General features: G+C 39.3%; 1 long non-coding RNA gene and 1 pseudogene across 4 annotated transcripts in view; both read right to left on the minus strand.

Moving 5' to 3' along the window:
* The window catches only part of LOC140629464 (uncharacterized), a 64,677-nt gene that overhangs the window by 37,315 nt on the left and 2,920 nt on the right, over window positions 1-24,442 (minus strand). For 2 of the 4 annotated variants that reach the window (XR_012027299.1, XR_012027298.1), the window contains exon 4: window positions 8,720-9,044. This is a non-coding gene — a long non-coding RNA (uncharacterized lncRNA). Of the gene's footprint in view, window positions 1-4,627; window positions 7,411-8,719; window positions 9,045-24,442 lie in introns of those variants that run through there. The other 2 variants (XR_012027300.1, XR_012027301.1) reach the window with 2 other exon arrangements.
* LOC140629466 (U6 spliceosomal RNA) lies at window positions 5,480-5,576 on the minus strand (annotated as a pseudogene).

A 24,442-nucleotide genomic window follows, 5' to 3' on the forward strand; every position in this document is an offset into this window, starting at 1 on the left:
TCATGCCCTGGGCCGAAGGCAGGTGCTAAACCACTGAGCCACCCAGGCATTCCTTATAGAGACCTTTAGGTGGACACACAGAACCAAACCCAGCCAGTTGGGTTGGGGCGTCATCACTTTTTTTTTCTTCGCTTCTCATTTTTTTGTATATTTTTTATTTATTAGAGTTTGATTTGCCAACATATAGTATAACACCAAGTGCTCTTCCCATCAAATGCCATCCTCAGTGCCCATCACCTAGTCACCGCATTTCCTCACCCACCTCCCCTTCCACTACCCCTTGTTTCCCAGAATTAGGAGTCTCTCATGTTATGTCTCCCTCTCTGATATTTCCAACGCATTTTCTCTCCTTTCTGCTTTAATCCTTTTCACTATTTTTTATATTCCCCATATGAATGAAACCATATAATGTTTGTCCTTCTCCGATTGACTTACATCACTCAGCATAATACCCTCCAGTTCCATCCACATTGAAACAAATGGAGGGTATTTGTCATTTAAATGGCTGAGTAATATTCCATTGTGTATATAGATCACATCTTCTTTATCCATTAATCTTTTAATGGGCACTGAAGCTCTTTCTACAGTTTGGCTACTGTGGACATTGCTGCTATAAACATTGGGGTGCAGGTGTCTCGGTCTTTCACTGCATCTGTATCTTTGGGGTAAAACCCCAAGCAGTGCAATTGCTGAGTCATAAGGCAGCTCTATTTTGAACTGTTTGAGGAACCTCCACACAGTTTTCCCGGGTGGTTCCACCAGTTCACATTCCCACCAACAGTGCAAGAGGGTTCCCTTTTCTCCGCATCCTCTCCAACATTTGTTGTTTCCTGCCTTGTTAATTTGCCCCATTCTCACTGGTGGGAGGTGGTATCTCATTGTGGTTTTGATTTGTACTTCCCTGATGGCAAGTGATGCAGAGCATTTTCTCATGTGCTTGTCTATGTCTTCCTCTGTGAGATTTCTGTTCATGTCTTTTGCCCATTTCATGATTGGATTGTTTGTTTCTTTGCTGTTGAGTTTACTAAGTTCTTTTTAGATCTTGGATACTAGCCCTTTATCTGATATGTCATTTGCAAATATCTTCTCCCATTCTGTAGGTTGTCTTTTAGTTTTGTTGACTGTTTCTTTTGCTGCGCAGAAGCTTTTTATCTTGATGAAGGCCCAAGAATTCATTTTTGCTTTTGTTTCCCTTGCTTTCACAGATGTATCTTGCAAGAAGTTTCTGTGGCCAAGTTCAAAAAGGGTGTTGCCTGTGTTCTCCTCTAGGATTTGGATAGATTCTTGTCTCATATTTAGATCTTTCATCCATTTTGAGTTTATCTTTGTGTATGGTGTAAGAGAATGGTCTAGTTTCATTCCTCTGCACATGGCTGTCCAATTTTCCCAGCACCATTTATTGAAGAGACTGTCCTTTTTCCAGGAGATAGTCTTTTCTGCTTTGTTGAATATTAGTTGACCATAGAGTTGAGGGCCCGTTTCTGGGTTCTGTATTCTGTTCCACTGATCTACGTGTCTGTTTTTGTGCCAGTACCACACTGTCTTGATCATCACAGCTTTGTAGTACAACTTGAAATCCAACATTGTGATGCCCCCTGCTCTGGTTTTCTTTTTCAAAATTCCCCTGGCTATTCAGGGTCTTTTTTTGATTCCACACAAATCTGAAGATGATTTGTTCCAACTCTCTGAAGAAAGTCTATGGTATTTTGATAGGGATTGCATTAAATGTGTAAATAGCCCTGGGTAGCAGAGAAATTTTCACAGTATTAATTCTTCCAATCCATGAGCATGGAATATTTTCCATCTCTTTGTGTCTTCCTCAATTTCTTTCAGAAGCATTCTGTAGTTTTTAGGGTATACATCCTTTATCACTTTGGTTAAGTTTATTCCTAGGTATCTTATGCTTGGGTGCAATAAACCTGAATGGGATTTTGGTATTGATTAATTTCTCTTTCTTCAGTCTCATTATTACTGTATAGAAATGCCACTGACTTCTGAGCATTGATTTTGTATCCTGCCACATTGCCGAAATGCTGTATGAGTTCTAGCAATCTTGGGGTAGAGTCTTTGGGTTTTATAGGTACCTTACCATGTCATCTGTGAAGAGGGAGAGTTTGACTACTTCTTTGCAATTTCAATGCCTTTTATTTCTTTTTGTTGTCTGATTGCTGAGGCTAGGACTTCCAGTACTATGTTGAATAGCAGTGGTGAGAGTGGACATCCTTGTCGTGTTCCTGATCTTAGGGGAAAGGCTCTCAGTATTTCCAACCATTGAGAATGATATTTGCTGTGTGCTTTTCATAGATGACTTTTAAGGTGGTGAGGAATATTCTCTCCTTCCCTACACTCTGAAGAGTTTTGTTCAGGAATGGATGCTGTATTTTGTCAAATGCTTTCTCTGGGGCCCCCCGGGTGGCTCAGTGGTTTAGCACCGCCTACAGCCCAGGGCCTGATCCTGGAGTCCCAGGATCGAATCCACCTTGGGCTCCCTACGTGGAGCCTGCTTCTCCCTCTGCCTGTGTCTCTGTCTCTCTCTCTCTCTCTCTCTCTGTGTATGTGTGTGTGTCTCATGAAGAAATAAAATCTTTTAAAAAATGTTTTCTCTGCATCTATTGAGAGTATCATATGGTTCTTGTTTTTTCTCTTGTTGATATGATCTATCACGTTGATTGTTTTAAGAGTGTTGAACCAGCCTTGCATTCCAGGGATAAATCCTGCTTAGTCACGGTGAATAATCTTCTTAATGTACTGTTGGATCCTATTGGCTAGTATATTTTTGAGAATTTTTGCAACTGTGTTAATCAGGGATATTGGTCTATATTCTCCTTTTTGGTGGGGTCTTTGGTTTTGGAATTAAGGTGATGCTGCCTTCATAAAATGAGTCTGGAAGTATTCCGTCCCTTTCTATCTTTCAGAACAGCTTTAGTAGAATAGGTTTTGTTTTTTCTTTAAATATTTAATAGAATTCCCCTGGGAAGCCATCTGGCTCTGGACTTTTGTGTCTTGGGAGGTTTTTGATGACTGCTTCAATTTCCTCCCTGGTTATTGGCCTGTTCAGGTTTTCTGTTTCTTCCTGTTCCAGTTTTGGTCGTTTGTGGTTTTCCAGAAATGTGTCTGTTTCTTCTAGATTGACTAATTTATTGGTGTATAAATAAATTGCTTTATTAAAATATTATAATAATATTTTTATTATTATATATATATAAAATTACATGGTTTTTTTTATTTTAAATTTTGTATTTCATTGGTATTGGTTGTGATTTCTCACCTTTCATTCATAATATTATAATTTGAGTCCTTTCTCCTTTCTTTTCAATAGACTGAATAATGGTTTATCTCTCTTACAAATTCTTTCAAAGAACCAACTCCTGGTTTTGTTGATCTGTTCTACAGTTCTTCTGGTCTCTACTTCATTGAGTTCTGCTCGAATCTTTATTAACTCTCTTCTTCTACTTGGTATAGGTTTATTTGCTGTCCTTTCTGCAGTTCCTTTAGGTGCAAGGTTAGCTTGTGTATTTGTTTTTTCCAATTTTTTGAGGGATGCTTATATTGTGATGTATTTCCCTCTCAGGACTGCTTTTGCTGTATCCCAAAGATTTTGAATGGTTGTATCTTCATTCTCATTAGTTTCCATGAATCTTATTTAATTCTTCTCTAATTTCCTGGTTGACTCTTTCATCTTTTAGCAGGCTGCACTTTAACCTCCATGTGTTTGAGTTTCTTCCAGATTCCTTCTTGTGATTGAGTTTAAGTTTCAAAGCATGGTGGTCTGAAAATATGCAGGGAACAATCCCAATCTTTTGGTATTGCCTGGTTTGTAAGCCAATATGGTCTATTCCAGAGAAAGTCCCATGTGCACTTGAGAAGAATGTGTGTTCAGTTGTGTTTGGACCTAAAGTTCTGTAGATATCTGTGAAATCCATATGATCCAGTGTATCATTTAAAGCTCTTGTTTCTTTGGTGATGTTGTGCTTAGAAGATCTGTCATTTGCCGCAAGTGCTAGGTTGAAGTTTCCTACTATTAGTGTATTATAATTTAATATGTCTTTACTTTGGTTATTAATTGTTTGATATACTTGGCAGCTCCCACATTAGGGGCATAAATATTCATGATTGTTAAGTCTTCTTGTTGGATAGACCCTTTGAGTATGACATAGTGTCCCTCTTCATCTCTTACTACAGTCTTTGGGATAACCTTTATCTGATAGGAGGATTGCCACCTCAGCTTTCTTTTGAGGACCATTTGAACGTTAATGGTTCTCCACCCTTTCATTTTCAGGTTGGAGGTGTCCTTAGGTCTCAAATGAGTCTCTTGTAGACAGCAAATGGATGGGTCTTGCTTTTTTATCCAGCCTGAAACCCTGTGTCTTTTGGTGGGATCATTTAGCCCATTCATGTTCAGAGTAACTATTGATAGATATGAACTTAGTGTCACCATAATACCTATTCAGTCCTTGTTTTTGTGGGTAGGTTCTTTGGGCTTCCTATTTATTTTACAGGGTCCCTCTTAACATTTATTGCAGAGCTAGTTTAGTGGTCACATATTCTTCCAGTTTCTGCATCTCTTGGAAGCTCTTTATCTCTCCTTCTATTATGAATGAGAGCCTTGCTGGATAGAGTATTCTCGGCTGTATGTTCTTCTCATTTAAGACCTGAATATATCCTGCCAGCTCTTTCTGGTCTGCCAGGTCTTTGTGGAGAGGTCTGCTGTTAATCTGATATTTTTCCCTATATAAGTTATGGATCTCTTGTCTCTTACCACGTTAAGGATTTTCTCTTTATCTTTGAAATTTGCAAGTTTCACTCTTAAATGTTGAGGTGTTGAACGGTTTTTATTGATTTTATTTTATTTTATTTTATTTTATTTTATTTTATTTTATTGATAGAGGATATCTCTATCTCCTGGATCTGAATGCCTGTTTCCCTCTCCAAATTAGGGAAGTTCTCAGCTATGATTTGTTCAATATGTAGATTTTTCCTTCTCAGGCTATCATTTATTTCCCTTAACCTTTCCTCATGGTCTTTTAATTGTTTTTCTCTTTTTTCCTCAGCTTCCTCCTTGCCATGAACTTGTGTTGTATATCTCTCACTCTTTCTTCTACCTCATTAACCCTCATCATTAGGACCTCCAGTTTGGATTGCATCTCATTTAATTGATTTTTAATATCATCCTGATTAGATCTAATTTCTGCAGTTATGAAGTCTCTTGAATCCTTTATGCTTTTTTTCCAGAGCTACTAGTAGCTTTATAATTGTGCTTCTGAATTGACTTTCTGATACTGAATTGTAATCTAAATTCTGTAACTCTGTGGCAGAGAGTACTGTTTCTGATTCTTTCTTTTGTGTTGAATTCTTCCTTCTAGTCATTTTGCTAAGTGCAGAGTGGCTGTATGTGAGCGGGCTGAGTCAAGAATATCAACCATGACCTAAGTAAATTTCACCCTGGATGATTCTGACAAGGCCAAAGACCAGAAGTTGAAAAAATATGGAATGCTGCATGTTATCCTTGTGCAAGGGCCATGCTAATCTTCTCTGTATCATTCCGATTTTAGTATATGTGCTGCTGAAGTGAGCACCATCACTTTGGTTCTCCAAATGGCTCTCACTCTGGCTCTTAGCTAAGAGCTCTGTTCAGGTACTTACACTCCCCAAACCACAGCTTACCATGATCCCTGCCTTAATTGCTATGAGCCCCTTTCTCCCTCTCCATCTCTGATGCTTGAAAGTCTTATGCTATTTATTTCTCCAGTGGTCCCTGTGAGATGAGACTGAAGTGTAGGCATCCTTAGAAGCACTCATAACAGTGGAGAAGCTGGATACCCTCCCTTGGGCTTTTTCACACTGGAGAAATCAGAGGTTTCTGGGAGTATATCTTTCTGCTGTACTGCACTGGTTTTGGGAAAGGGTGATTAGGTCAAAGTAAAACTGCTCCTTTTACCCTTCAAATGCATTATTTTATTTTATTTTTTTCTGAGCCAAGTAGATACTCCAGCCTCATCCTTGGTTCTAGGACTTTCACAAAGATGCCTTGACTATAGATACTCCTAGTTGGTTTTTCTCTGAGGGAACTGGAGAAGATCATTTTTCTTGCCATCTTGGTGATATCATTATGACTTTTATGCTTAAAAAGGCTTTCTCTATCCATGTTCATATAAAATTCACCTATATTATCAACTATATGTCAGTAGTTTCATTGTTTCACAATTATGCCTTTAATTCATCTGAGAATTTATTTTGATAAATGTTATGAGAAAAAAAACCCTTTTTTCTTTAATAACTAATCACTTTAACACTTTTTTATATAGACATACCTTATTTTATCGTGCTTCACACAAATCTTTTTTTTTTTTTTTTTTTTTACAAATTGAAGTTTGTGGCAAACGTGCATTGAGCAAGTCTTTTGGTGTTATTTTTATTTCAACAGCATTTCTCACTTCATGTCTCTGTGTCCTTCTTGCAGTTCAAACTTACTCATTATTATTTAATTTGTTACGTGGATCTATGATCAGTGATTGCAACCAACTGAAAGTTCACATGATGGTTAGCATTTGTTAGTAATAAAGGTATTTTTATTTTTTAATTATTTATTCATGAGAGATGCAGAAAGAGAACGAGGCATAGACCTAGGCATAGGGAGAAGCAGATTCCCTGTGGGGAACCCCATGTGGGACTCCATCCTGGGACTCCAAGATCATGCCCTGAGCTGAAGGCAGATGCTCAACCACTGGACCACCCGTGCATCTCAGTAATAAAGTATTTTTAAATTTAAGGTATATACATTGTGTTTTTTGGACATAATGCTATTGCACACTTTTAATAGACTTCAATATTGTATACACATAACCTTTATATGCAGTGCAAAACCAAAAAAAATTCAGTTGATTCACTTTCATGAGATACTTGCTTCATTTTGGTGGTCTGGAATTGAAGACACAATATCTCCAAGCTGTGCCTATAAATTCAATCTGGTTTAATTTATTATAATTTGTCACTGAATGATGTGTAGCCCTAGGTGACGAAATCTGCATCTTGATCCTGGTGTCTTTCTGTTGCTAGCACTTAATGATGTACATGTTGAGTAGAATCAGTCAAAGCCCAAAGCTTTACATATACCCAGAGATCTGTTTTTATGTTGCCACGTCATTAAACCATACACCTACTTGCAGCTGTTCACCCAACAATGAGTACATGTGACTACATTCATTAAACCTACCTTACTAGTTTGTTCTTACATGGGAATCTCTCCCTTTAGAAACAAGTAGCTCGGGATCCCTGGGTGGCGCAGTGGTTTGGCGCCTGCCTTTGGCCCAGGGTGCGATCCTGGAGACCCGGGATCGAATCCCACGTCGGGCTCCCGGTGCATGGAGCCTGCTTCTCTCTCTGCCTCTCTCTCTCGCTCTCTCTCTGTGACTATCATAAATTAATAAAAAATTAAAAAAAAAGAAACAAGTAGCTCTCTCTATCTTGCAGGATTAGGACTGACAAGTTCAAGAATCAACTTTTCTTTCAGTATAACAAGTAAAGGAAGCTAACATCATTATTTAGGGTTGCTCTTGGCCTATGTCTTCTGTGATGCTTCTCTAATTCTAATTTGATGCAATTTTTTTTTTTTTTGAAGAGTATCTCTGGACTCTGGGTACCTCATTTCCTTCAGGTTTGGGTTATCTGACTTTTCTACTCAAGTATTTATTACTGCAGGCTTGGAAGTAATGTCCCTGTATCCAGATCTGTGGCCATCTAATTCCTACTGAGAGGATTCTGATTTGGGAACCAGAGAATTTGCCTATAGGTGGCAGTGTAGAACAGAGTTTCTGTTCTTGCATTAATTTCCCGTGGCTGCTGTAACAAATGATCACAAACTTGGAGGCTTTAAACAATAGAAAACAATTTTTCCAAGTTCCAGAGGCCAAAAGTCTGAAATAAATATCACTGAGCCAAAAGCAAGGTATTGAGAGGGTACTCCCCTCTGAAGGCTCTGGTAGCTGCTGCCATTTCTTGGTTTGTAGTCACATCACTCCCATCTTCTGCCTCCATGGTCACATTGCTGCCTCCTCTAGTGTCTGTGTCAAGTCTCTATCTGCCTCACTTTTGTAGTGACACTTGTGATTGCATTAAGAGTTCATCCATTTAATTCAGGTAATTGCTCCACCTCCAGATTGTTACTTTAATTATGCAGATGTGTCTGCATAGGCTTTGCTAAATAAGATATCAGGTTTTACAGGTTCCAGGGTTTAGGACCTGATATCTTTGGGGGCCATTATTTAACTTACTGTAGTGAACAAGTGAGATCAAATAACACTAAGTTTAATCCCAGAGCCAGCATTCATTATCTGTGTGGAAATAGGTGATGGTGCAAACTTTTTATATTTTAGTTTCTTCATCTGAAAAAAATCAGCATACATACTACATATCTCATATAATTATTGTCAGCTACAAATCAGAAAATACATGCAAAAAGTCATCAAAGTACATGTCCCTAATGCAGTGTTAAATGTAAGTTCTTACATTATGATAGAGGATTGGAAGGATCAGTTGAATTAAATTGCAGACAGCCTATATACTACACTAAGGAGTTTAATACTGGCAGGGGTGGGGGGATTTGGGGGGCATACAGGAATCATTTAGGTTCTTATGCAAATGAGTCATAAGATAAGAGAGGGGCATTAAAAATTAATCTGGTATCTGTGGACAGAATTGAGAAAAGAAAGAGGAAAATTCATTGAAATGATTCAGGGACATTTATTGACATGAACTAAAGAGAAACAGTATCTCTGAGAAGTAAAGACCTTCTATGTCTTTCCCAGCCCATAAGCTCCAGGAAGGCAGAAGCAATGCCATTATTTTTACCTATATGATGAATGATTGCCTCTCCAGAGTTCTAAAGAATTTTCTGTTTGTGGAGATCCCTGGGTGGCGCAGCGGTTTGGCGCCTGCCTTTGGCCCAGGTTGCGATCCTGGAGACTGGGGATCGAGTCCCACGTCGGGCTCCCGGTGCATGGAGCCTGCTTCTCCCTCTGCCTGTGCCTCTCTTTCTCTCTGTGTGACTATCATAAAAAAAAAGAAATTTCTGTTTGTAACATACATTCACCTTCAATTAATTATGAATACTATCAACCATAATGGGAAGAAGATGGGTCTCTAAAATGGAATAAAGATATTCACAAAACTAAAGGATGCTACTTAGAAAAGATGAGAAGTTATGTCCGGAATGAAGTGAAAGTAACTTTTGCTTCTGAGGTTGGCATCATATCTGATGGCATGGAGGACTGTGTGGAAAAAATACTGTGGGCAAAATATGTCTAGAAAATAACATTACTGATCTGCCAAATCACAGTCATTATTTTAAATTCTAAGGGCACTGAATATTTATATAAGAATCATATTAGATGAGAATCTTGACTAGAAGTTGCTAGGATAGTGGAGAATATATTTTGCTCTGCTCAAGATGCCAGGAAGGAAATGGTACCAATTAAGCTTTAGGATGTTTGTCAGGTAAGCTGTATCTGTAAGTGGAGAGTAGAGGTGGCTGAGACAGAAAGAAAAAACTTTCTTCCTGACTTTAGCATCTGTGCTGCCAAAGTGAGCACTCTTCCTGATGTTAGGGTTTTAATTTATTTCAGTAATATACTGTATGGTTGTCCTTTTCACACACATATCCATGTGGGTTTATTTTCCTTCTCCTACTAGATTATAAATCTCATTAATCCCAGGCCTTAATATTTTCCCTTCTCTGTCTTTCTTAAATATCAGCACTAGGAAAAGTGCTTTGAAATGCCTTTTTTTAATGAAATGCTTTTTTTGAGTTTACTTCATAAAGTGGCTCCCTAAAATTTAGCCAAATACATCTCTTACTATAATCTGCATTTTCAGTAATGTTACTCTAATGGAAAAATTTCTTCACCTACATCTGCTTGGTTTAGTTGTCCTTTCAATTTATCATTAATTTAGTTTAATATCTTCAGTCACCAAGGAGAACCATAAAAGTGGATTTTAAAACCTTTTATCCTTTTAAAAGAAAATGCATCGAATTTCAACTTTTCTGGAGATTTTGAGATACTAAAACATATTGAACAAAAGTTAAAGTCTACACAAGGCTTAGTATAAAAAAATACATGGTGAACTTTAGTAGAGCAGAAAAGAAAGCTCTGTTATCTTCTCCAGTTGTTGGTATATTCATTCAGTAGTCACAGAAATATAAGTAAGGGAGGATAGCACATTTTCTTTATGGAGTGAAGGTTTTTGCTTAAATCTAGTGCTTGTGTTTGCATATTAAAAAGCTATTTAGGGGTGCCTGGGTGGCCCAATGGGTTAAGTTTCAGCTCAGGTTATGATTTCAAGGCGGTAAGATGGAGCCCCGTATTGGGCTCTGGGTTCAGCAGGGAGTCTGCCTGAGATTCTCTCTTTCTCTCTCATTTGAACTCTCTAAAACAAATAAATCTCTAAAAAAATAAAAATAAATTTAAAAAGGATATTTATTTGCAGGATGATATGAGTTCAATGCAGCCATCCAAATATCTCTAATATTAAGAGAGGAGAAAAGGCAAGATGGCAGAAGAGTAGGGTCCCCAAGTCACCTGTCCCCACCAAATTACCTAGATAATCTTCAAATCATCCTGAAAATCTATGAATTCGGCCTGAGAATTAAAGAGAGACCAGCTGGAATGCTACAGTGAGAAGAGTTTGCGCTTCTACCAGGGTAGGAAGACGGGAAAAAAGAAATAAAGAAACAAAAGGCCTCCGAGGGGGAGGGGCCCCGCGAGGAGCCGGGCTGAGGCCGGGGCGAGTGTCCCCAGGACAGGAGAGCCCCGTCCCGGAGGAGCAGGAGCTGCACCGACCTTCCCGGGGGAAAGGGGCTCACAGGCAGTTGGAGCAGGACCCCAGGAGGGCGGGGGTGCCCTCAGGCCCCCTGGGACACTAACAGACACCGCGCCCTGGGGAGAGCGCGCCGAGCTCCCTAAAGGGCTGCAGCGCACGCACGCATTGACCCGGAGCAGCTCGGAGGGGCTCGGGCGGCGGCTCGCGGAGAGGGGCCTGCGGGGCGGGAGCGTGAACCCACCAGCACAGGCCGGGAGCCCAGGGCGCCGGGGACACAGCCCAGGATCTGGCCTCCCCCGGGACAGGCAGAGGCCGGGAGGGCCCAGGACAGCGAGGACGCTCCTGCCCCGAGCTGAGCAGATCAGCGGCCCGGCCCGGAGCCTCCAGGCCCTGCAGACGGAGAGCTCTGGGGCTACTGCAGGAGCTGACTCCAGGGCTCCAGAGCTGGCCCCGCCACTGCGGTTGTTCCTCCTGGGGCCTCGCGGGGTAAACAACCCGCACTGAGCCCTGCACCAGGCAGGGGGCTGAGCAGCTCCCCCAAGTGCTAACACCTGAAAATCAGCACAGCAGGGCCCTCCCCCAGAGGACCAGCTAGACCGACAGGGGAAAAACAAATTATTAACCAAGCAGCACTGGAAAGTTCCAGGGGAAGTCGAGGGATTTACAGTATACAGAATCAGAGGATACTCCCCCTTGTTTTTTGTTTTTTGATTTCTGTTTCCCCCCCTTTTTCTTTTTTTCTTTTCTTCTCTTTTTTTTCTTTTTCTATCTTCTTTTTTTCTTTTTCTTTTCTTCTTTCTCTTCCCTCTTTTTCTCCTTTTCCCAATACAACTTGTTTTTGGCCACTCTGCACTGAGCAAAATGATTAGAAGGAAAACCTCACCTCCAAAGAAAGAATCACAACTAGTCCACTCTCCCACGGAGTTACAAAATCTGGATTACAATTCAATGCCAGAAAGCCAATTCAGAAGCACTATTATACAGCTACTGGTCACTCTAGAAAAAAGCAAAGGACTCAAGAGACTTCATGACTGCAGAATTTAGATCTAATCAGGCAGAACTTAAAAATCAATTGAATGAGATGCAATCCAAACTAGAGGTCCTAACGACGAGGGTTAACGAGGTGGAAGAATGAGTGAGTGACATAGAAGACAAGTTGATGGCAAAGAGAGAAACTGAGGAAAAAAGAGACAAACAATTAAAAGATCATGAGGATACATTAAGGGAAATAAGTGACAGTGTGAGGAAGAAAAATCTACATTTAATTGGGGTTTCCGAGGGCGCTGAAACGGCCAGAGGGCCAGAATATGTATTCCTAATCTGGGCAGAAAAACAGGCATTCAGATCCAGGAAATAGATCCCCCCTTAAATTCAATAAAAACCCTTCAGCACCTCGACACTTGAGAGTGAAAATTGCAAATTCCAAAGATAAAGAGAAGGTCCTTAAAAGAGCAAGAGACAAGAAATCCCTAATTTATATGGGGATGAATATCAGATTAACAGCAGACCTCTCCACAGAGACCTGGCAGGCCAGAAAGGGCTGGCAGGATATATTCAGGGTCCTAAATGAGAAAAACATGCAGCCAAGAATACTTTATCCAACAAGGTTCTCATTCAGAATGGAAGGAGAAAGAAAGAGCTTCCAAGACAGGCAGGAACTGAAAGAATATGTGACCTCCAAACCAGCTCTGCAAGAAATTTTAAGGGGGACTCTCAAAATTCCCCTTTAGGAAGAAGTCCACTGGAACAATCCACAAAAACAGGGACTAAATAGGTATCATGATGACACTAAACTCATATCTTTCAATAGTAACTCTGAACGTGAACGGGCTTAATGACCCCATCAAAAGGCGCAGGGTTTCAGACTGGATAAAAAAGCAGGACCCATCTATTTGCTCTCTACAAGAGACTCATTTTAGACAGAAGGACACCTACAGCCTGAAAATTAAAGTTTGGAGAACCATTTACCATTCAAATGGTCCCCAAAAGAAAGCAGGAGCAGCCATCCTTATATCAGATAAACTAAAATTTACCCTGAAGACTGTAGTGAGAGATGAAGAGGGACACTATATCATACTTAAAGGATCTATCCAACAAGAGGACTTAACAATCCTCAATATATATGCCCCGAATGTGGGAGCTTCCAAATATATCAATCACTTAATAACCAAAGTTAAGACATACTTAGATAATAATACACTTATACTTGGTGACTTCAATCTAGCGCTTTCTACACTGGATAGGTCTTCTAAGCACAACATTTCTAAAGAAACGAGAGCTTTAAATGATACACTGGACCAGATGGATTTCACAGATATCTACAGAACTTTACATCCAAAGGCAAATGAATACACATTCTTCTCAAGTTCACGTGGAACTTTCTCCAGAATAGACCACATCCTGCATCACAATTCAGGTCTGAACCGATTTCAAAAGATTGGGATCGTCCCTTGTGTATTCTCAGATCATAATGCCTTGAAACTAGAACTAAATCACAAGAAGTTTGGAAGGACTTCAAACACGTGGAGGTTAAGGACCATCCTGCTAAAAGATGAAAGGGTCAACCAGGAAATTAAGGAGAAATTATAAAGATTCTAATGAGAATGAAGATACTACCGTTTAAAACCTTTGGGATACAGCAAAAGCAGTCCTGAGGGGGAAATACATCGCAATACTAGCAGCCATCCAAAAACTGGAAAGAACTCAAATACAAAAGCTAACCTTACACCTAAAGGAGCTAGAGAAAAAAGAAAAAAAAACAGCAAATAGATCCTACACCCAGCAGAAGAAGAGAGTTAATAAAGATTCGAGCAGAACTCAACGAAATCGAGACCAGAAGAACTGTGGAACAGATCAACAAAACCAGGAGTTGGTCCTTTGAAAGAATTAATAAGATAGATAAACCATTAGCCAACCTTATTAAAAAGAAGAGAGAGAAGACTCAAATTAATAAAATCACGAATGAGAAAGGAGAGATCAACCAACACCAAGGAAATACAAACGATTTTAAAAACATATGAGCAGCTATATGCCAATAAATTAGGCAATCTAGAATAAATGGATGCATTTCTGGAAAACCACAAACTACCAAAACTGGAACAGGAAGAAATAGAAAACCTGAACGGCCAATAACCAGGGAGGAAATTGAAGCAGTCATCAAAACCCTCCCAAGACACAAAAAGTCCGGGGCCAGATGGCTTCCCAGGGGAATTCTATCAAACGTTTAAAGAAGAAACCATACCTATTCTACTAAAGCTGTTCTGAAAGATAGAAAGAGATGGAGTACTTCCAAAGTCGTTCTATGAGGCCGGCATCACCTTAATTCCAAAACCAGACAAAGACCCCACCAAAAAGGAGAATCATAGACCAATATCTCTGATGAACATGGATGTCAAAATTCTCAACAAGATACTAGCCAATAGGATCCAACAGTACGTTAAGATTATTCACCATAACCAAGTAGGATTTATCCCCGGGATGCAAGGCTGGTTCAACACTCATAAAACAATCAATGTGACTCATCATATCAGCAAGAGAAAAAACAAGAACCATGTGATTCTCTCATTAGATGCAGAGAAAGCATTTGACAAAATACAGCGTCCATTCCTGATCAAAACACTTCAGAGTGTAGGGATAGAGGGAACATTCCTAACATCTTAAAGCCATCTATGAAAAGCCCACAGCAAATACCATTCTCAATGGAGAAGCACTGGCAGCCTTTCCCCAAAGATCAGGAACAAGACAGGGATGTCCACTCTCACCACTGCTATTCAACATAGTCCTGGAAGTCCTAGCCTCAGCAATCAGACAACAAAAAGACATTAAAGGTATTCAAATTGGCAAAGAAGTCAAACTCTCCCTCTTTGCTGATGACATGATACTCTACATAGAAAACCCAAAAGCCTCCACCCCAAGATTGCTAGAATTCATACAGCAATTTGGCAGCATGGCAGGATACAAAATCAATGCCCGGAAGTCAGTGGCATTTCTATACACTAACAATGAGACTGAAGAAAGAGAAATTAAGGAGTCAATCCCATTTACAATTGTACCCAAAAGCATAAGATACCTAGGAATAAACCTAACCAAAGATGTAAAGGATCTATACCCTAAAAACTATAGAACACTTCTGAAAGAAATTGAGGAAGACACAAAGAGATGGAAAAATATTCCATGCTCATGGATTGGCAGAATTAATATTATGAAAATGTCAATGTTACCCAGGGCAATTTACACGTTTAATACAATCCCTATGAAAATACCATGGACTTTCTTCAGAGAGTTGGAACAAATTATTTTAAAATTGGTGTGGAATCAGAAAAGACCCCGAATAGCCAGGGGAATTTTAAAAAAGAAAACCAGGGATCCCTGGGTGGCGCAGCGGTTTGGCGCCTGCCTTTGGCCCAGAGCACGATCCTGGAGACCCGGGACTGAATCCCACGTCAGGCTCCCGGTGCATGGAGCCTGCTTCTCTCTCTGCCTCCCTCTCTCTCTCTCTCTCTCTCTGACTATCATAAATAAATAAAAATTTAAAAAAAGCTTGTTTAAAAAAAATAAAAAAAAATAAAAAAGAAAACCATAGCTGGGGGCATCACAATGCCAGATTTCAGGTTGTACTACAAAGCTGTGGTCATCAAGACAGGTTGGACTGGCACAAAAACAGACACATAGATCAGGGGAACAGAATAGAGAACCCAGAAGTGGACACTCAACTTTATGGTCAACTAATATTCGACAAAGGAGGAAAGACTATCCACTGGAAGAAAGACAGTCTCTTCAATAAATGGTGCTGGGAAAATTGGACATCCACATGCAGAAGAATGAAACTAGACCACTCTCTTGCACCAGACACAAAGATAAACTCAAAATGGATGAAACATCTAGATGTGAGACAAGATTCCATCAAAATCCTAGAGGAGAACACAGGCAACACCCTTTTTGAATTCGGCAACAGTAACTTCTTGCAAGATACATCCATGAAGGCAAAAGAAACGAAAGCAAAAATGAACTACTGGGGCTTCATCAAGATAAGAAGCTTTTGCACAGCAAAGGATACAGTCAACAAAACTAAAAGACAACCTACAGAATGGGAGAAGATATTTGCAAATGACGTATCAGATGAAGGGCTAATTTCCAAGATTTATAAAGAACTTATTAAGCTCAACACCAAAGAAACAAACAATCCAATCATGAAATGGGCAAAAGACATGAAGAGAAATCTCACAGAGGAAGACCTAGACATGGCCAACAAGCACATGAACAAATGCCCTGCATCACTTGCCATCAGGGAAATACAAATCAGAACCACAATGAGATACCACCTCACACCAGTGAGAATGGGGAAAATTAACAAGGCTGGAAACCACAAACGTTGGAGAGGATGCAGAGAAAAGGGAACCCTCTTGCACGCTTGGTCGGAATGTGAACTGGTGCAGGCCACTCTGGAGAACTGTATGGAGGTTCCTCAAAGAGTTAAAAATAGACCTGCCCTATGACCCAGCAATTGCACTGCTGGGGATTTACCCCAAAGATACAGATGCAGTGAAACGACGGGACACCTGCACCCTGATGTTTCTAGCAGCAATGTCCACAATAGCCAAACTGTGGAAGGAGCCTCGGTGTCCATCGAAAGATGAATGGATAAAGAAGATGTGAAAGGGAATAGAGGGGAAGGGAAAAGAAATGGGTAGGAAATATCAGAAAAGGAGGCAGAACATGGAAGACTCTTAACTCTGGGAAACGAACTAGGGGTGGTGGACGGAGAGGAGGGCGGGGAGTGGGGGTGACTGGGTTGTGGGCACTGAGGGGGGCACTTGATGGGATGAGCACTGGGTGTTATTCTGTATGTTGGCATATTGAACAGCAATAAAAAATAAATTTTTATTAGAAAAAAAGAAAGAAAGAAAAGAAAGAAAGAAAGAAAGAAAGAAAAGAAAGAAGGAAAGAAAGAAAGAAAGAAAGAAAGGAAGAAATAAAGAAAGAAAAGAAAGAAAGAAGAAAGAAAGAAAGAAAGAAAGAAGAAAGAAAGAAAGAAAGAAAGAAAGAAAGAAAGAAAGAAAAAGAAAGAAAGAAAGAAAGAAAGAAAGAAAGAAAGAAAGAAAGAAAGAAAGAAAGAAAGAAAGAAAGGGATCCCTGGGTGGCGCAGCAGTTTGGCGCCTGCCTTTGGCCCAGGGCGTGATCCTGGAGACCCGGGATCGAATCCCACATCGGGCTCCCGGTGCATGGAGCCTGCTTCTCCCTCTGCCTCTCTCTCTCTCTCTCTGTGTGTGACTATCATAAAAAAAAAGCAGTGGTTAATTTTTTGGAATAAGTTTAAAAAGGACATCAGAATTTTATGCTTTTCCAGAATTTCCTGCCTTATACTGAAATACAACATCCTTATTTCTAATGGCTCAGTTTGAATTGCTATGCACAGCAAGGGACAAGAGGCCTAGGGGCCGAAAGCAAGACCGAGGGTAATTCAGGAGTGTCACAACCCTTCCAGGGACAAGTACCAAGTCAAAAAAAGTGTTTTTCTCATCTCTTGAGAAGAGATGAAGAAATGAAACATCGTAAGTATGTCAGATGGGTTTTTTGTATGATACACTAGAAAACAATCTCTGAAATTTTATTCCAAGCTTTGTACACACTCCTTCAAATACTTCATCCACTCGAAACTAGCTAGAAGCTCAAAAGTATATTTGCTTGAATGCTAAGTGACCTCAACAGGAGCTATAGTCAGGGTGCCACCACCCAATTTATGTGACTGATAAGTTTTAAAAGGGGCAATATGAGAGTTTACAGACATCGATAATAGCTTCAAATATGACTCGCATATGTAAGGAAACCTTTTAAGGTATCTTAACCGGTCCAGAAACCCAGACAGTTAGTATTCTGTTTTCCATTTTCGTTTTCATTAAATCGTCCTCAATCAGCAATGTGACTAAGATAAATAGACAGCAGTACACGAGATAAAAATAGGAAGGCTCCTCAAAAACTCTCCTTAAATTCTATGCATGATTCATATTCAGCTTGAAAACCATTAGTTAAGAATGAAATAGCCAAAGATTCTAGCATATGAAGTGTGATGTATACCAACTTCTTAACCCTACAATATAATGGTAGGAAAGCTAACTCTGAAACCAAAACTCCATACCTAAAATAATTAGTACCAATACTTAGAATATAGCAAGATTTATTTTTCTTCCATTGTCTCTTACTTTCCACACAATAAGACAGGACATTATCAGGGTTGCCTGAACTATGTATGAAGTCAAGTCTATTTTTTTCTATCTGGCTATCATTCATAAAAACAAAATTCAAGGTTCTATTTACTTTATTTTAAAAAATATATTTTATTTATTTATTCATGAGAGACACTGAGACAGAGAGGCAGAGACGTAGGCAGAGAGAGAAGCAGACTTTGTGCAGGGAGCCTGACGTGGGACTGGATCCTAGGACTCCAGGATAATGCCCTGAGCTGAAGGCAGACGCTCAACCGCTGAGCCACCCAGGCGTCCCTCTATTTACTTTCATTAATTCAGCTAATAGGAGCTTTTGGGGGAATGAGAAGGGTACTTAGTGAGAAAAAGACAGAAAGATAACGGTTGTGCTTATGTGTCCCGGAGAAGTAATTCTCTTGCTCCTACTACTCCATATACTAGAGTTACAATAGTATTCTTTTCTCATGTTTTAAAGACTACTATTCAGCAATTTAGGGGTTTTAAGGATTTATAACCTCCAGTCAAAATAGTATTTCATCTATCAATTGTCATTTCCATATTGGCACTAGCTCCTAGTTTCATTCACAAAACTAGGGTTGTCAGGGCCTTAATGAGGCAATCCTTCTGCCTCCATCACCCCACTGGTTAGGCCAAACATATGCCTACCCATTCAGTTCTGAAACCACCTGCAGAGAGGAAGTTAAATGAAGAAAAGTAAAGCATCACACTGTCACCATCTTTAGATAAGCTCTAATTTTACCCAAAGGAGAAAACTTTAACCACGATAACAAAGCTGGCAATGACCATGATTAAATGATGCCTGTCATTCTGTCCTACCCCTGGGAGCTGCTCTCCACCCACTCCCAGGTGATGGATGTGTTTCTCTTGGTACACTGGGTTTAGATTGGCAAAGGAAGCAGATAGTTAAATTCATCAATCACCAGAGTGGGCAAAGCAGTATTTGATCTGCTCTGGAGAAAGGATGGGGACCTGAACAAAACTCATTGACAGCACAAAACCAAGGTCATCTCCCAGTACCACGAATACATCAAAGCAGGCTCATTTAGTCTCAAAGTGTGAGTCACAAATACTAAGCCTGGAAGAGATCTTAGAGAACCTGAAACCAATCCATTGACACACAAATCAGAGAATTCCCTCCCTCCACAACAATAAAACAAAACCAGACTCCATGACTCAGCATTTGTTATCCATACTCTTGAAATTTGTTATCTATTAGATGTCAATGTTCTGAATTCCAAAGCTATATCCAGTTACTGATTCCACATGGTATATACTTCCTGACCAGTAAATCTACATGAAAAAAAAAAGTTTAAATGTGAACAAATTTGCTGCTTATATCAACATGAAAAACAAAACAAACAGAATCCAACTTATCTCTGTCAACCCCCTCTTTTTTTTTCCTTTTCCAAATTGCTTTTTAATGCCTGAAATTTGAAAACCAACAGCTACTTCTATAGGCTTTTTCAAGGCCCTGAAAACAATGACGTACTAGTAAATCTCTTATTAGTATCCTATAGATTCACAAGCTCAAGAAAACTCAAGATGACAGGTTTCATGAATATTTTCTTTCAAGAACTTTATAGTTTAACCATCCCATGAAAAATAAATCTCCTTATTATGATATCCTGCTAAAGAGATAGACCCAAAAGTGTGTCCCTTTGTACAAGTATGTACTTCTTAACAGTGGCCACAAAGGAACAATAGGCATACAAAACCAAATACTATATTTCCAAATATCTGAAAAGAAAAAAAAAGAATCATACCACCGCCTATTTTGTTCTCCTCATTACCTGTCACTCTTTTTTAGGGATAAATGGCCTGATGATTTTCTTACAATAGTTCCACAGCTTAAAGCAGCAAAAAACATTTAAATTTTTTTTAAAAAAGCAAAAAAGTTATGATTTCAAAACAGAAATGAGAAATTCACTTTTGTTATTTGAATGTGTGCTGCATGGAAAATCATTATGATCCTTCCACTTGCAAATGTTTCGGATCCTTCGGTAAATATGTGTTTTCTAATAAAACAGTAACTCTCTGTTTAAAATAAAAATTGGTATGATAGGTCCATGTCCATTTTCAAAAAGTGTATTTTTCAATGACATCCAAGATAGGTCAGCATTTTCCCACTACTGCAAAAAACAGCAATGTGTATCCTCGACGCAGGTATTACAACACATAAATACACTGTTGCCCTGGCTCTCCCTCTGGTTCCATCTGCTCTCTTGCTGTGCAACAGCTATAGCATAAAAAAGCCTATTCTCACACGCTTTTGATATTACACTATTTAATCACATACAGCTGTGGCTTACAAGACTGCTACAAAACACAATTTTAATGTAGTACTCGAAGCCAATTGTGGATAAACATCAACCATTTACTCCGAATAAGAAGTCCAACACTAAAAAGATTTTCTTTTAAAGAAAGACTGGTTTTCTTAGAATTTGGCATGGACGTAATTGTGACTGAGCCCTCTCTCTGCCAAAAAGACTGATAATGTCAAAAAGGATTGTGTAAAATCATATTAGTGCAATAATGACGCTTTCCAGAATTCCTGGAGCCAGAAAGACCTGAAATGAACTTACATCCTACTTCTCTTCTTTTGTCTCCCTCCCTGCAAATCAGCCCTACCTCCAACCCTCTAATAGATTTAATTACTTCAGAGAAATAATTTTGATTTATAATTCTATTGTTCTTTTCCCAAACTGAGAGAAAGCGAAAGGAAGCTGTTAGGAAGATACTGTTAGAACAAATTGACATGAGGTTTCTTTTGAATTAAGAATGATTCTGGAGAGAAAGACAACAACAACATGAACTTTTTACATAGCTCCTCCTTTTAGCTAGGCACTAAACTTAGTACTGTGAGAACAATGGCTGCATTATAGAAAAGACAATTCCAAAGATAATTTAATATGGGGAGGAGGTAAAGAAAACAGGACAACTAGAAAGGGAGAGTGGCCCCTTGTTACTATTTTTCTCTTATTCAAAACCAATTAAAATTGTGTACATTCTCAAATGAGACAAACAAGATTTATCATAGTTTCATGCTCTCATATTACCCCCTGAAGCGAAAGACATATTTGGAGTTGTACCTCAAGGTTCTATTGCTGGACAATTTTTAGAAAACCAGTTTTGTATGTTTCAGCCTTTCAAAGGAAAACAGAACTTGGGAGTTTTCAAGGCTGTTTTAAAACTGGCAAGTTACCAACTCTGGCTATCAATGCAAATCTGAGGCAGGAAGTACTAAGGAAATCCTAAACTCTTTCCCTCCCTCTGCAGGATTTTCTACATTTTCATGTGCAAGAAGCATGTTAAGGGGTTGTCCTGTTTTGCTTTTGAAGGATCTGTACATTCACATCTTTGAGAATATCCCTTGCCCCATAGGATCCTCTCTCTTCCTTTCCCTACTCCTTAGTCCTTCGTGTTTCAAGTGTTTGCTCTCTCTATGGCACAATCAATCGGGCTCTAGCTAGACTTTGAGAGATGAGCAGCTGTCCAGGCTGCAGATGGTTGGAAACTCAGCCTGAAGTCAGTGTGCAGTTGATGAGTTACTCCCTATACCTGACCCCAACTCCAACTTCACACCAGGTTCTGAATACGATCTGAGTACCAGCAGCCAGAAAAACTCTGTTGGGTCCCACAGATCTTTCTGCAAGATCTTCAGGGGAAGCAGATGGTCCAAGGTGGGAAAGCAGTAGGCTGATGGAAAAGCAGCATGAGTAGAAACCATGCCCTGGATCGGTAGAAACATCGTGACCCGGTCAGGGTAAGGAAATGGAAGGAAGGACTAGCTTGCTGTGTGCGTTTGGATGCATTTTAAAGTTTTGGGGAGATGATAAAGTTTTCCAGATACCACACATGAGGGAAATATCTTTCTCAGCAACAAAGTATCAATTCACCAGGCTGTGACCATGTTTTACTCTTTTTAGCCTTCCTAGTTATGATTAAGTTGCCTTTCCAAGAAACCCTCCACAAAATAACTCAGATTGCGATTCACCCTGGGTCTCACAATGCAATAGCAACAGGTTGCTTGCTTTGAATGGGCTGTAACAAAATTGCTGAGAAATATTAGGTTGTGACTCAATCAAATGTGATTATGGATATTATCATTAAGCTAATGAGCTATTTTTTGGTCCCCTTTCTCTAAAGTTTGCTGATTATCCTGGTGGCCTTCAAAGAGCAAATTCGTTTTGATGAAGATTTTTTTTTTTTAAATCTGGCTATGGCTCTTATGTAAGTATTAAAGCATGTCATCAAGATTGCTTCTTTTCTGCTCAATCACAATGTTTCTTTTTTAAATTGCTTCTTTTAATAGGGGGAAAAATGGCCAAAAGAAAATTGACAAATGACAGCTTTTAATGCAAGGTCTTGGAAAGCATGCATCCTAGAACAATACCGCTACAAGATAGCTATCAGCTAGTCATTGGGTTTTCATTTTACTTCTATGTACATTTATCTAATATAATAATTTAAGCATTTGGAAAATTATTCAAAGGGAGAGAAGCATAAGTAACTTATTTCTAATTTCTTTTTCTTTTTAAGCAACAAAGGTAGTGAATTAGTTCTAATGTGATGGGAAAATAAGAGGAGCAGAGAAAGCAGGGAAGTGCCCCAAGTTTTTCTAAAACTTTAATTGCATTTGAGGAAAGGGAAACCTTTCCATTTATTTAGACACCCTACTCTCATTTTGTTTTATCATAAGAAAAGAGCAGCTGTATCTAACACACACATTTAAGTAGAAAGAAAACGTTCAGTATTTTGTACTGTCTGAATAAATGCAATGATACACCTTGAGTTTTTTAAGAACCCCATAAAGATTCTTCACCCCAAACTAATGTCAGTAAATGGCTTTTGTTGATTAGTTAAGAACACCTGGTTTTACAGGACAGCTTAAGTTATGATGTCACCAGAATATGACTTTTATAGTCAACCACAGAACTCTATTTTTATCAACCATAAGTATTCTTTATGTATCAGTATCATCTTAAATAGCTCTGATTTTTAAAATAGATTATAACTATAAGCCAAGGCTAGGACTGTAGATTTTGTGAATTCCACCAAGGCTTGCTTACCAAATAAACATGAGCAGCATGTATTCCCCTCAGAATTATAGGTAATATTTTAAGATAAAAATATAAAAGGAGCAAAAAGACAACACTAAATAACCCAGTTGTTTTCATGCTATACTGGGTCATGATAGTACTTTCTTACATAGTATTCATGCTGCCAGAAAGTCCCCACATTTTAAAGTATGATTGATCCTTATTCTCATTCCCTGTGTGCCCAAGTTTCTTTTTTTTTTTTTTTTTTTTGTGCCCAAGTTTCAAAGCAGGGCACGTTTTCACATCTTCAGCTTCCAGGAATGTTATTAATGTCTATCATTTCAGAGCCACCGAAACAGTATTCGACAACTTCACAGCTCTGTCGAAAGTTTGCAACATAATAATCAATATGAACTACCATGATAGCCAAAGTAGCTGATCCTATATTCCCCACCACCCTGATCTGATTGCCCGAATATCAGTTTAGGTCACCTAATGGATCTAGCTTCTTTAAAAATGTTCCAGAAGTTGATGGCTTTGACTAGCTTGAAAGTAACAAGATCCAGATGCTGCCTGTCTACACACTAAACTACACAGGACCCCAAAACAGATTTTTTTTTAAATTCCCTCTATGTTTTTCAGGCTCTCCTCTTTTCCCTCACCACTGCACTTTCTTTCTTTACCTCAATCCCTCTCTCTCTCTCTCTCCCTCTCCCAGTCTCTCTCTTCACACACACAAACACACACACACACACACACACACTTCCCATCAGTGTAGCTCATCCAACATCCTGTCCTTAATATAATGTGCAAGACATTATTTCCTGCTAGCAATAAGTTAAAAGAAATCTCAGGCAGGAAAGAAATTATTCCATTCATTTTTATCTAAAGTTTCCTTTCTGAATATGCTTCATAGTCAAAAAAAGAACCAAAAAGAAAGCATGAATTTTGAAACATTTGGAAAAATTTAGCCAAATGAGTAAAAGGGATGGAATGTCCGATATTTTTCATGGAACCCTTGGGTTTGTTGTTTTTATTTCTTGGGGGGGGGGATGAGGAATGACTATAAATTTCCTCTTTTAGACTAGCCCTTGCTTTGCCATTTCCTTGAGGAAGGCAGACAGCATTCTCCACCCAATCCCCCAAGAGTTAAAACACACTGCACTGCACGGGAGCAGGAGGGCTGGTCTACTAAAGCAGCAGCCCCACAAACTAAATGCTCACAAGGGCAAAAAGCAATGTGAGGAGACCTTGCAGGGGCAGGGCGAGTCATGGAGCGATTGAAAAAGAAAGAAAAAAAAGCAACAATTTTTAATAGAATTCGGAAAGTCTGCTGCCTCGTCTGGTTTACAAATAGGCATTGTT

Source organism: Canis lupus (genome assembly GCF_048164855.1).
Source record: "Canis lupus baileyi chromosome 5 unlocalized genomic scaffold, mCanLup2.hap1 SUPER_5_unloc_8, whole genome shotgun sequence".
In the NCBI taxonomy this organism is placed as follows: domain Eukaryota; kingdom Metazoa; phylum Chordata; class Mammalia; order Carnivora; family Canidae; genus Canis; species Canis lupus.